The sequence below is a fragment of the Phocoena sinus genome, chromosome 2 (assembly GCF_008692025.1).
Source record: "Phocoena sinus isolate mPhoSin1 chromosome 2, mPhoSin1.pri, whole genome shotgun sequence".
NCBI classification, from domain to species: Eukaryota; Metazoa; Chordata; class Mammalia; order Artiodactyla; family Phocoenidae; genus Phocoena; species Phocoena sinus.
Window position 1 is genome coordinate 112,660,902 of NC_045764.1, and position 12,888 is coordinate 112,673,789.

At 38.4% G+C, this 12,888-nt stretch overlaps 1 protein-coding gene across 1 annotated transcript in view; it reads left to right on the forward strand.

Annotated features, from left to right (window-relative positions):
• Positions 1 to 12,888, forward strand: part of NPAS3 (neuronal PAS domain protein 3) — a 758,103-nt gene that overhangs the window by 531,781 nt on the left and 213,434 nt on the right. The gene's annotated exons all lie outside the window — the stretch shown is intronic.

Consider the following 12,888-nt stretch of genomic DNA (forward strand, 5'->3'; position numbering starts at 1 on the left):
AACCCTATGAGGTAGATTCTGCCAGCACAGTTTTATGACGTGGAGTTTGCCATTGCCTCCATTTTATCCAGAGTTTCCAGTACCAGCTAGAAAGAGAGCTCTAAGCTCTTTGATGGAGAAGTGAAGGTGTTTGGGCAGGTTTTAGGGGGAAAATGAATTCCAGGGTGTGTCTCAGATGTAAGTCCTCTTATTCACATATCTCAGTAATTCAGACCCCATACCAAAATGAATAAACAAATACAGAAATAAATCTCTTCTGGGTTTAAGTAATAAACCTTTTCAATCAGAGAAGCGTCATATTTTATTGGATGATTTGGGCTGGGCAGTTGAATGATCTACAGGATCTCAGTATATGACTTGACAGATTTCATCTCTCAGTTCCTCAGTATTTTTACCTGTAAAACAAGAATAATTATCCAGGCTCTCTATATATTATAATGAGAGATGATAAAGACTGATGAAATATGGATGCATAGAATGAAGGATTCAGAATAAATGTACTCCTGAGTTCGTAGATATGCTATTACTAATAATGGAATTGTCCTACTCAGAAATGATTTCCCGATTCAGTTGTGCATTTCATTATGAGTCATCTTTTTTTCCCCTCATTCAACCAAACAGGTATGAGGCATCTACTCAGTAATATTGTGGGGAATGAAAAAAATGAGGAAGTTAGCCTCAGTTTAGAAACAACAAAAATAAACAATGTAATGAAATATTTTCCTTGAAAATGTTTGAAAGCTGCCGGCGTTGGAAGTAAAGCTCTTGTTTTGTCTGCATGAAGCCAAACCTCGAAAATGGAAAGGTTCAAGCAGTAATACAGATGTTTCAAAACATCTGGATGTTTGCTATCCTGTAGATTTACCATGTGGATCTCCTACAAAGTTCTCCCATTTTCTTTCAGGCTGTCAAATTAATTCGAAGTCATATTTTCGTGCTTTGAAGACGAAGCATTTTACTAAAATCCCTTTGTCAGTCATAAAATACTAAACCTTTTCTACTTGGTCGTCTTAAAGCTACAGTCACAGTGTTTATCAACCCCCTTGTTATGGCTGGCAATAGTTTTTTATATATTTAAAATGTTCTGAGATCTAGGAGGTTCTAGGATTTGGCCACAGGACACACCAGGGAAATGCTGAAGGGGCTTATACACAAGACAGTCAGGGGTCAGGGAAGCCAGCTTTTTGGATGGAGATTTCAGAGCAACCAACTTCTTCTTTATTCAAAAGGAAGAAACTGACAAAGGTGTGATGTAAAAGGTGGTATCTCAGATATATTTGATAAAAAAATCATTGTTTGTTGTAAACCTAATCCTATGCTTAATAATTTCCTTCCAAGATGACTCCAGGGCAGAAAGGGGAAAGGGAAATAATTATAGGGGAACAGAGTGAGTCCAGATGGCAGATGTATTTGAAAGGCCTAAATGTGACCTGTGGGCTTTAAATGCTGGATGGAGGGCCTTTTACACCCCATCCACCCAGCCTGCAGACTTCCAGCTGTGGTGGTTACCCTCAGTGCCCCCAGGGTGGTGCAGAACCAGGGGCGGCTACCTGCTGCCTCCTTTCTTTACAACTGAGGACACCATCTTTATGACTATAAAACCAAATGGCTCCACTCACTCTTAGTTTTCTTACTTAAAATAATCTCATTTTTATTCACATCTGTGCGAAGCTCCAACCCTGGCCTAGAACTACTATGCTTTGTTTCATGTTTTTGGTTTTATTTTTTTCCCAAAATGGCTCACGTTGTTTTAATTACTTTCCGTCAATACTTGGAAGAGCTAGTTTTGAAGAAGCCGTCTACTCCCCCTCCTCCCAAACATGTTAATCCATTGATGCTTCAAAACCCAAGTATCATCCACGCATCAAAATATGTGAACCTTAGCAAGATAAAAGCTGTCCAAACCTGATTTTGTTTCTACACAGATGGCTATAAACATGACACTGGGATATTAGTCTTGGCTTTTCTTGACAGACCTGAAAATTGTCCATGCAGAACTGTTTAAAATTGGTAGGAAAAACTTACCCTGAAGTTTACTGTTGATGAACACTAGAGAAAGCATGCAATTAATGGAAATGCATGTCAGAATAAAGGAAAATGTGTTATCCCCTTCACTTCTGAGTCCTAGCAAAGGTGTTGAACACAGCTGATATTTCAGAGGTGAAAAGGAGCTGTGCTCATTTTAGTGAAGTAAAAATGTGTGCTACGGTGTACATGTGCAGTAATTAATTTATACCCTGGCAGGTCTTCTAATTAGAAATACATTTTTTAATTACAAAAGTATCATACAGCAAAAATTCAAACAGTAGAGAGTAACAGAAAGAAGAGAAAATGCATACATTCAAAAGACTATATTGTAAACATTTTGATGTGTATCTTCTCAGATACTTCTCTATGGATCTATATTTACATGTGTTTGTTTTATATATGTTACCACTTTGTAACATTTAAAAAATTTTAAATATTAAATTTTAAACACTCTTTTTTAGTGTTGACAAATACACTTGCAAAGTACTGTTAATGACTACACAGCATTTCTTTGTATGGATGTGACATAATTTATTTAACCAGCCTCCTATTATTTAAGTCATTTCCAATTTTGTAATATTGTAGATTTTATTTATTTTCTTAAATATCTTTGCAACAAAATTTTTATGTTATGTACCCATTATTATATTCTCCAGATGAGTTTTCAGAAATTGAGTCCAGAGGGCGACGTATCTTTTTCTTTCGTTTTGTTCTTTTCTTTTCCATTATGGTTTATCACAGGATGTTGAATATAGCTCCCAGTGCCATACAGTAGGACCTTGTTGTTTATCCATTCTGTAAGTAATAGTTTGCATCTAACTGATCCCAAACTCCCACTCCATCCCTCTCCTTTCCCTCCTCCCCCTTGGCAACCACAAGTCTATTCTCTATGCAAAGGACAACATATCTTAAGGGATTTTTGTACGTTTGGCCCAACTGTCCTCAAGATAGATGGTACTAATTGACTTTCTCACAGCACAGTACGAGATTGTCCTTTTCCTCATACCCCTGCCAGCACTGAATTTTATTCTTAAAAAAAAAAATCTTAATAAATTGAGGGAGAAATGGCATAATCTTGTTTTACAAAAAGTTTTCTTAAGGTCTGCTCTAAATTTGAATAAGTATGATCCCCAAAATGTTCAGTAACTCTTACTGAAGAACGATTTGCAGAGAGGCGATACTGATTTCATGTTGCTGTGGTATTTGCACAGGACTCTGCTGTGTTCCTGAAGTCCATGTAACATAAATATTGTTATCCCATGTTTATCTTCCTATGTTTGTAATACCCTCTGTCTGTGCTACTAGTTTGGTTTTGTGTTCATCCTGGAAAGGACAGAGCAACAATATGCACTATTTAAAGACTTGTCTTTGCTTTCTGAAATCATTGTTTGTCTCTTTTACATGTTTGCCTGTTTCTGTATAGCTCCTTTCAAATTTTCAAGATTCTGCTCAGAAAAAAATGCAAAATTCCCAGCAGATGTTTCCCCGGACAGAAAGACAAAGCAGGCTTTATTTTTAATTAAATATAGATATAATTCCTATAAATAACGAGGAAACCCCTGTCTTTAATCAAAACTTCAAAATAGTTACATTAGAAAGCACATAGAGAGCATAAGACATTTGAAGTAATAAAGGCATTTAAACGGACTAGTTGATTTTAGTTCAAAAATAATGGCATATCTTCACTCCGCAGCTTCCCTTGGTGCAAGATAGTAAGGAAGTTTTTTGCTACTGGTTTTTTTAGTCCTAGGGGAGATCATGTGTCCTGCTATTGTCAGCATTGTTAATAAATGGACAAAAGAATCCTGCACTGAACCCCAGATGAGCTCTAAGCACTGCAGAAAGCCCCAGTCTTCTGATACCTCACTTATGTACGTGAGTCGATAGGATGAAAGTAAACAGTGGCTCTCTACCACTAGTGGTTCCAAACTACTGTTGAGGGTTGGAGGGTTCTAGATTCTAACACTGTGTAATTATAAGAGGTCATTTTCAGTTTTGTTTAAGGGCAGAGAAAGAATGAGTGAGGGGCCATGCCTCGTGTAGCCAGTGGAAGATCAAGCATTCACCCAAATAGACCTGCCTCATTCAGGATCCAGATCTGTGTACAGTCAATGTACAGTGTGCAGTCAGCTCTCTGTATCCGCAGGTCCTACATCCATGGGTTCAACCAACCGCAGATCAAAAATATTTGAAAACAATCTGCAGAAAGTTCCAAAATGCAAAATTTGAATTTGCCGTGTGCAGGCAACTATTTACATAGCATTTACATCGTATTTGCAACTATTTACGTAGCAGTTACATTATGTTAGGTATTATAAGTAATCTAGAGATGATTTAAAGTAGACAGAAGGATGTACCTAGGTTATATGCATTTTCTGCACCATTTTATATAAGGGACTTGAGCATCCATGGGTTTTGGTATCTGTGGGGTTCCTGGACAACTATGTCTGGTTTTGGGTAACAGATAAGCTGCAGCCTGAGAGTGAGAAGACTAAGAAATCATGTGCCGTGCCTCAAAATGGGAAAAAGAAATATGGGTGACTATAAAACTGCCCCTTCGTGTATGTAAGTATTCCTGCTTAATGGTCTTTTAATAAAGATATGAAATATCTTTCAGCAAACAATTTATAAAATAATCCCCCAAGAGCTGACCTATGAAGGAAAGAGATGAACTAATGGCGTATCAATTATTAATACTTCATCTAGTGAATGTTTAGGTAGAGTGCAGATCTGCAGTTCCACAATGGAGGAAATATTCTTTTTTTTTTCTTCTCAGTCTGTGTTAAGATTTGTTCAGAAGGAGAACAGCACTGGTTTGAAGATAAACTTAAAAATTTTAAGAGACTATACATATGTAGTCAGTAAGGAAAGAGACAGGTGTCAAATAGCATTTTGAAAACCTAAGTAATAGCAATTTAAGAAGAATAGTAGATTAGTGTTAAAGAAATTACTTTATACTCCTTCCAGACAGCTGTGCCATAGTTGAGAAGAGTCATAAAAATATGGAAAGTTAACCCCCTTCATAATCCAAGGATTCTTAACTTTGGGTTCATGGACCAACATGGAATCTGTAGATGGAATTTAGAGTCAAGGAATTTGGATCGGGGAAAGAATCACAACTTTAATTCCACTAATCTCTAACCAAAATTTAGCATTTCTTTCTATTATGAATGTAGACGATAAGCCACAGTAATGTTAGTAGTACTTGTATTTGTCACCAGTAGAAATTGTACATGTTTTCATGTCATATTACTGTTCTTGTAGATATCTTGGAATATCACTGCTTCAATTTGTTTATGGTTGTCAAACCCAGCGCTGTGTTGTTTTTTAACACATTAGCGAAGAAGCACCAGTATCACCATACCATATATTTTGGATGGTTTTTTGATAACAGAATTTCAGTATAATTGGTTTCCTTTGTAATCCTACCATTTCATGCATTTAAAGACATTATTCTGAGAAAGGGTATATGTGGACTTCACTGGACTGCTCAAAGGGTCCACGGCAGAAAAAAGTATATGAACCCTCTTCATAGACGGGGTGTAAAAGTGGATCAATAAACAGGAGATAGAGTTACCAAGAGGCACTTTTCACATCTTAAGATTTTCAGAATTTGCTTAAAATCGTGGGTTGGTAATTTAAAAGAACTCAGGGCGTGGCCATTTTAATTCCACTCTTTTAATGTTTAATTCCCATTTCTAAGGAAAGAGGCTCATGGGTCAAGGGCTGAGACCTAAAGAAACTTCTAGCCAACAGAAGGAAATATTTTGATGGTCTAACTTGTCCTCATTGTACCCAGAGCTTCATGAAACATACGCAGATTGAGGGGTGGTTTAAATGACAAACTATCAGGAAGTAATTTGGTAGCACTTTTTGAGTACCTCCTGTATAATCAAAGTAGTCGTAGAGTCCAGCCCTGACCTTCAGGAGTTTACAGTCTCTTTAGAAAAAGCAAACATTCACTGAAGACATTTATGATTACCTATAAACATGCACAAATAAATAGGGTGCTAGCTGAGGATGTAGTTAAAGACTTTGGGTAGCCTTGGAGCCAGTGTAGGTGAGTAGGGGAATTTGAAATGGTGGGAAAGGGCAGTGTGAAGGCACTCCAGGTGTAAGGAATAAAGTGCTGGAACACTGAGCTAGAGAAGTAGGAAAGGAAGTTCATGTTTCAGAGTTATAAGATACAAACTTTGGAAGAAGAGGCAGGCAGGCTCAGAAGGGGAAAAGATTGAACACCCGACAAAAAATAGTGAGGTCTTTTTTTGTTTTGTTTTGTTTTGTTTAGGTAATATGCTGTCGGCATTTTGTTAAAGCAACTGGATATTGGATGAAAGGCAAGAAAGAAAGTGTCATAAGAGAACAGAATAGAGCTTGTAGTCTAGAAATACGCATGAGGTGGTGAGGGGGTACATGCCAGAGTAGGGTGGGCACTGTGAAACTCGAAAGAAATGGGTAAATCCAACAAGTATAGAAGTGGGAATAGAACAAAGGTTGGCCGTGTTGTGTGAGGGTTGAAGGGAGCATAAGGAAGATGATTTTGGAATTTCAGAAATTTAGAAAGACAGGGCTGTGGACCAGCAGTTGAGAACTTGGTTCCCATATCCTTCCCCTACCATGGACTCCTCCCTCCAAAAAGTAGTTATGTTACATTCCTGTGCTTCATTTTGCATCTGCCAAGTGGGGTGAATATGCAAAACAAAGTAACACCAGAAGGAGTTTGACCCTTTGGGTTAAAATAACCTTATCATCTTTTATAAATTCTATGATTTCTTAGGCTGCAAACAAAAACCTACCTTGTGAATGAAAAACAAAAAACAAACCAAATTAGAGATACAGTGCTTTTATAGGAATCTTAAGCTGTGTAATGCTAACCCATTATCAGAACTAGTGTCATTGTTCTAAAGGGCTTACCTACTCATAATTTCTTTAACTTCTCCACTGAGAATCATGCTGGTGCTTAATGCATTTTAGATACAGCATGAAAGTCTCAAAATGTGGGCTTTGAAACTCAGGCACAATTTTCAGTGAGATACTACCGGATATTATGTTCAGTGGCTTAAAAATATGATGGTCTCTTTGTAGTCTCTGGACTTCTGTTTTTTTTTCATACCTTTTTGTTTTCTTTTTCTGATAATATTTTCAGTTATAAATAAACAGTGAAGGGTCATATCCTGATATCTGTGATTATCAGAAATATTAAATGGTGATAAATTTTCCCGACGTTAGGGGGACAGTTGTAAGGCACCTAGTGGTAGACCTCAGGAGGTATTTATTAAGGGGCAAATAAATAAAATACCCTAAAAACAAGGCCTCAGGCACTTTCTTTTCCTTAGGGATGGGAAAATGTGACGTCTTGTTTTATTCTCTGAAAATATGCTTTATTTAAGAAAATGAAATAACAGCAATCTTCAGTTTCAAAGCAATCAGATTCATTTTACCAACTGTTGGCATATATAATAGCTCTTCACTTTCCAAAAGGATTTTCTGGAGTCCCCCCCTTCTATAGAGTGAATTCTGTACTACTTTCAAAAGATGAATTAATTTACCCAATTTATTTGAAGATAAATTGTATGAACAGATACTTTTTTATTAAATAAATATGCGTAACAGGTAATCAAGAGGAAAAAACTGGAATATAGTTAACTATAAAAGATACCGTTAGGGCTTCCCTGGTGGCGCAGTGGTTGAGAGTCCGCCTGCCGATGCAGGGGACACGGGTTCGTGCCCCAGTCCGGGAAGATCCCACATGCCGCGGAGCGGCTGGGCCCGTGGGTCATGGCCGCTGAGCCTGCACGTCCGGAGCCTGTGCTCCGCAACGGGAGAGGCCACAGCAGTGAGAGGCCCGCGTACCACAAAAAAAAAAAAAAAAAAAAAAAAAAAAAAAAAAAAAAAAAAGAGACTGTTAAATAGGGACTTCCTGGTGGCGCAGTGGTTAAGAATCCGCCTGCCAATGCAGGGGACACGGGTTCGAGCCCTGGTCCGGGAAGATCCCACATGCCGCAGAACAACTAAGCCTGTGTGCCACAACTGCTTAGCCTGCGCTCTAAAGCCCGCGAGCCACAATACTGAGCCCACGTGCCACAACTACTGAAGCCCGCATGCCTAAAGCCCATGCTCCGCAACAAGAGAAGCTACCGCAATGAGAAGTCCGTGCGCGGCCACGAAGGATAGCCCCTGCTTGCCGCAACTAGAGAAAGCCTGCACGCAGCAACGAAGACCCAACACAGCCAAAAATAAATAAATAAATAGATAGATAGATAGATAAGATACTGTTAAATAAATTAAATGACAGCAAAAGTGATGTTTTTAAGGAATAGTAATATAATTATATCTAATAATATAAATGTATAATTACTTCCTAGTCTTCTGTTTTGAAATGACACTCATTAAATGTTTGATGTTACAGAAGTCTGTAGGAAGGAGGTATAATAAAATTGTTCTTTCAAACTTAGAAACAAGGCTTCATTCTCATTTGTAAAAATGAGAGGAGAAACAGAAGAGCTCTTGCTTTTAGATGAAAGAATCCTTCTCTTAAGGGGGAAAAAGTATAAAATGAAAGTGTATTTCTAAAAAGTTACATATAAGTTCAATTTTAATAAATTATGTTGCCTTTTAAATACATTTGGAGACTTATCTTTAGTGGAACATCAGTGAATCCTTTTGGAAACTTAAGAATTACTTTGTAATGCCAACATATTTTCTGATGTGTCCTTACTTTAGTTAAGAGGTTGAAGTATATCATTTTATATAAGCAGTATTTGCCAGTAAATAAAATAAACAAGTTAGGTAACAAGTATACATATGTTTGGCATTTGGATTCACTATGTTAGTGGCCCTATTGAGAAGAAGAGACCGTGGTTACTACACCATGTGGTTTATAAACCAATACTCAAATCGATATCTCTTTTTCAAGAGAAAAACTACAGACGCTCCTATAAAGCATTCTGGAAAATATAGTATTGGGCAGAGCATCGAGATACACTGAAAGACTAGAGGAGAGCGCTCAGTTCAGAGTTCAGGACTCAACCCCCAAATAAGGAACCTTTATTTGTAGCAGAGTGCCTGGGTCTCTTCTTTTCTACCCTCTTAAATAGTTTCATCCTTCTTTTATTTTCTCCATCTGTGTTTCCCCTAGATATATTAATTCACATGGTTTCAATTTGAAAACCATTTTTCGTGGCCTTTATTGTCCTCCTAAATAATTTTAGTCTGTTGGCAGTGGATCAAGATTGCTATGCATCTGTATTTAGTTTGGGCCCCAGATTTAATTCCCGTAGAATATAGAAGGATCTTATGTCAATGATTGTAAAGGATAAATTCATTTAATATCATGCTTTACCCAGGGCAAGGAAACTAGCAGTTATGATCCATGTAGAAATTCCTTAAAACGGCAATCTGATGTTGAATTTAGTATTACAGATGTGGGAACCAACTGTCTAGGTTCAAGGTCTGGTTTTTCAAATTTAGTAAATCAGTGACCTTGGGAGGTTGTGTACTCTATCTACATACCTCAGTTTCTTCATCTGTAAAATGGGAATCATGGTAGAATCCACTTCATAGAACTGCTGTTCTGATTACCTGAGATAATTCATATAGCACACTTATGACAGTGCCTGACACTTCTTTTTCATCTTTTTTATTTTCTTCTCATTATTAGCCCATCAATGCAACTCCTCAGTCCACTGAGAACAAATCACTAAGATTATTCTCCTTCAAATTCTGATTTCAGTATAAAAGATTTTTGAAGATAATTTGAAGACTTTTATTTGGATTGGGTCTCCTTAAAACCAACCGGTTAAAGAGTTCCCCAGATATTAAGTTCTCCCCCAAAAATATAAGTTCCGCAGCTTTAACAGCTAAAGCTGCCCTGGTTTTTTTTTTTTTTTTTTTTTTGCGGTACGCGGGCCTCTCACTGTTGTGGCCTCTCCCTTTGCGGAGCACAGGCTCCGGACGCGCAGGCTCAGCGGCCGTGGCTCACGGGCCCAGCCGCTCCGCGGCATGTGGGATCCTCCCGGACCGGGGCACGAACCCACGTCCCCTGCATCGGCAGGCGGACTCAACCACTGCGCCACCAGGGAAGCCCTGCCCTGGTTTCTTTAAGGCACACTGACTGCAGAATCTCAGATGAATCCAGTGTGTAGAACAACCTGGCATCTTGGGCACAAGTATCTGATAAATCCAGCCTACAGCATCACGTGACTTCCCCGCTACCAGAGAAATTTTGTTACTCTGCTTACAAATTGTTTGTCTTAGTGGAGTGTGCTCCCTGATATTAAGGGTTCCCCCATCACGTAATTAGTGTTTTAAAAATAAAGCCAGATTCTTTTCATAGTTTGGGGAGTGGAAAATATAAGGCATGTTTTTCTAATTATGAAACTGCTGCTGTCAAACAGGTCTGTAAAGCAGATGCACTTTGCAAATTAGACGTTAAATCCAAGGTTCCTATGGCTCTAAAATGGCTCCTCCTTTGGCCACTACTGTAGCCTGTGGCGGTTGAGAGCAGGTGTGATATGAACATATTGTCTCCAAGACCAAAGTTCCCTCCATAATCCTCCCAGATGCAGGGCAGATCCAAATATCCTTCGGCAGTCAGATTCCATGTTGGCACCACCTGCTAGCAAAGAATTTGCAGAAATTCAACTATGGATGCTTGATCTTTCAAGGCTCCCACAGACCCAGGTCCCCCTGACTTAAGAACTTAGCTTAATTTCTCAACCTGTCAGATGGTTCGTCTTTGGAACTCTTTTACCTCTCACTTTCCTTTTTGCTGCTCAATTCCTTCTGCTGATAACAGCTTATTGGTTTTCTGAAAGCTATGAGAGACTCCTTTCCTAATTCGGCATTATCATAACTAGATTGTTGATGATTTAGCTCACAGTGTAAATCAGGGTAGCTGAGGGAACACTGCTTTGTTTCTCATATTTAGATAGACTGGCTGTCTTATTAGTAAGAACTACTGTTAGACAATCTTCTTTCTCAAACCTCTAACCTATTGTAAAGAAGTATTTTTTGCTCTTATCTGAATCTTCCCCAAAATATGTACCTAAAAACAAATACATATACTGAAGTGTCTCTCAGTTTCTTTTTGAGCTTCAATGTCAGTTTTATTTAAAGGAAACTTTCTGATTTATTTTTTCCCTCCAGTTCAGAAGGTTATCTGTTTTACTTTATATAGAAGCAATTGAGGACTTTTCTGGTTGGAGAATAATGTCCATCTTCTATTACACAGCGTCACTTGGATGGGGACCATCTCCCTGACCGTGAAAAGATGGGGGGATAATAATTCTATCTGTAGCTGAATAGTGCTTATGAAAATGAAGGACAATCAATAAGAAGCTAGTACAGCCAGAAAATAGTAAAAAGCACCTCCTTCAGACAGCAACCTTCAAATATTTCAACCTAACTGCTGATTTCCATGCCAGTCAAGGAGGATGAGGTTCTTTGGTTATGTCAGAGCACACGGGAAACTTGCCTAAAATTACTCATGGTTCAATGAGTGGCCTTGATTACAATTTAAGTGTTCTTAGCTCAGGCCAGTGACCTTGAGTCAAAGCATTGCTTCATATGCATTTATAGTTCCTGACCTCACATCCAATCTCTCCTACCACCAGCTATCATAAAGTTGTTTGTTTTTTTTAAACGTGAAAAGTGACATGAAGTCTTTCATAGATAAAATTCCAGGACCTTGACCTTTTGACTATGACGTGATCATTTGGCCATGGTATGGATGCTAATTACCAAGAGGCAATGATAAGAAAGTACCAGTTTCCAAAGATGGAGATCATCTTACTTTACCTTCAGGAGTTCATCTTACTTGCAGAAATTAGTGCTTTAATTCTGTTAAGGGAGTTTTGTCCTGGGATGTCTTGCTGGGATGAAAATGAAAATTTATCACTGAATCTGTAGAAGCAAGGAGCACTGTCCACTAGAGATAAAGAAATTCTTTGGCATGTAGGTGGTTCCAGAAAGTATCAGCAAGATGAGAAGGCCATAAATGCAGCCACAAGACCCAAGTGTGCTGGGATTTAAAACAGATCCCAAGAGGCAACAGGAATATGGTCAAGTTGCCCATGTCAGTTTTTGCCATATTTCTAGAAAAACAGATGAAGATTATTTTTATAACAAGTTCAAAGACTCATAAGAAAATCGTGAGCAGAAAATTCCCCAATAATATGTTATTCACTATGTAAAAAAGGCAGAAAATGATCATCTCCAAATGAAGTTTTAGAGAATCTTGGGCCATATGAAGTCTTCCAATTCTAGCATTTAGCAGTACCGAAGACCTCAATCCACTGATCTGTAATCACCAAAGTCAGATTTCTACATTTTTTTTGGTCTTGAGTGGCCGTCAGTCTTTTGACATATAATGCCTATTGCTAGATGTTCTGGACATTGTGAATATTGGACATGTGAGCTCTTGACCTGCTCTTGACCTCATAATTGTCAAGGTGAGTGAGACAATAGAAGTGGACGGTAGCTGGTTGAAGCTTTCGGTGAAGGATCTTAAAGGAGTGAAGACCAAACCCATGTGTTCTTGGCAATCTAAGAGGGCCACTTTGATTTTGGGACTACTCAGGGGCCAGCCATTTTGCCATAATAATAAAACAATAATGATTTTATTGTAGTATGATGGACATGAAATCCCAGTTACACCAGACCTCAGGAGCCAAATCCCCACTCTACACCAAGTCCCCATCTCTTGATGTGAGCTGGGTGGAGAAAATGTCATGGAAAATTACACCAATGTACCTTTGCCAGTTGCAGCCATCCCCCTGGCTGTCTCTGGATTCAGGTGGCTCAGGATAACCTTGCAAATATCATCCTCCATCCATTCATATCTTCCTCCATCCATTCATT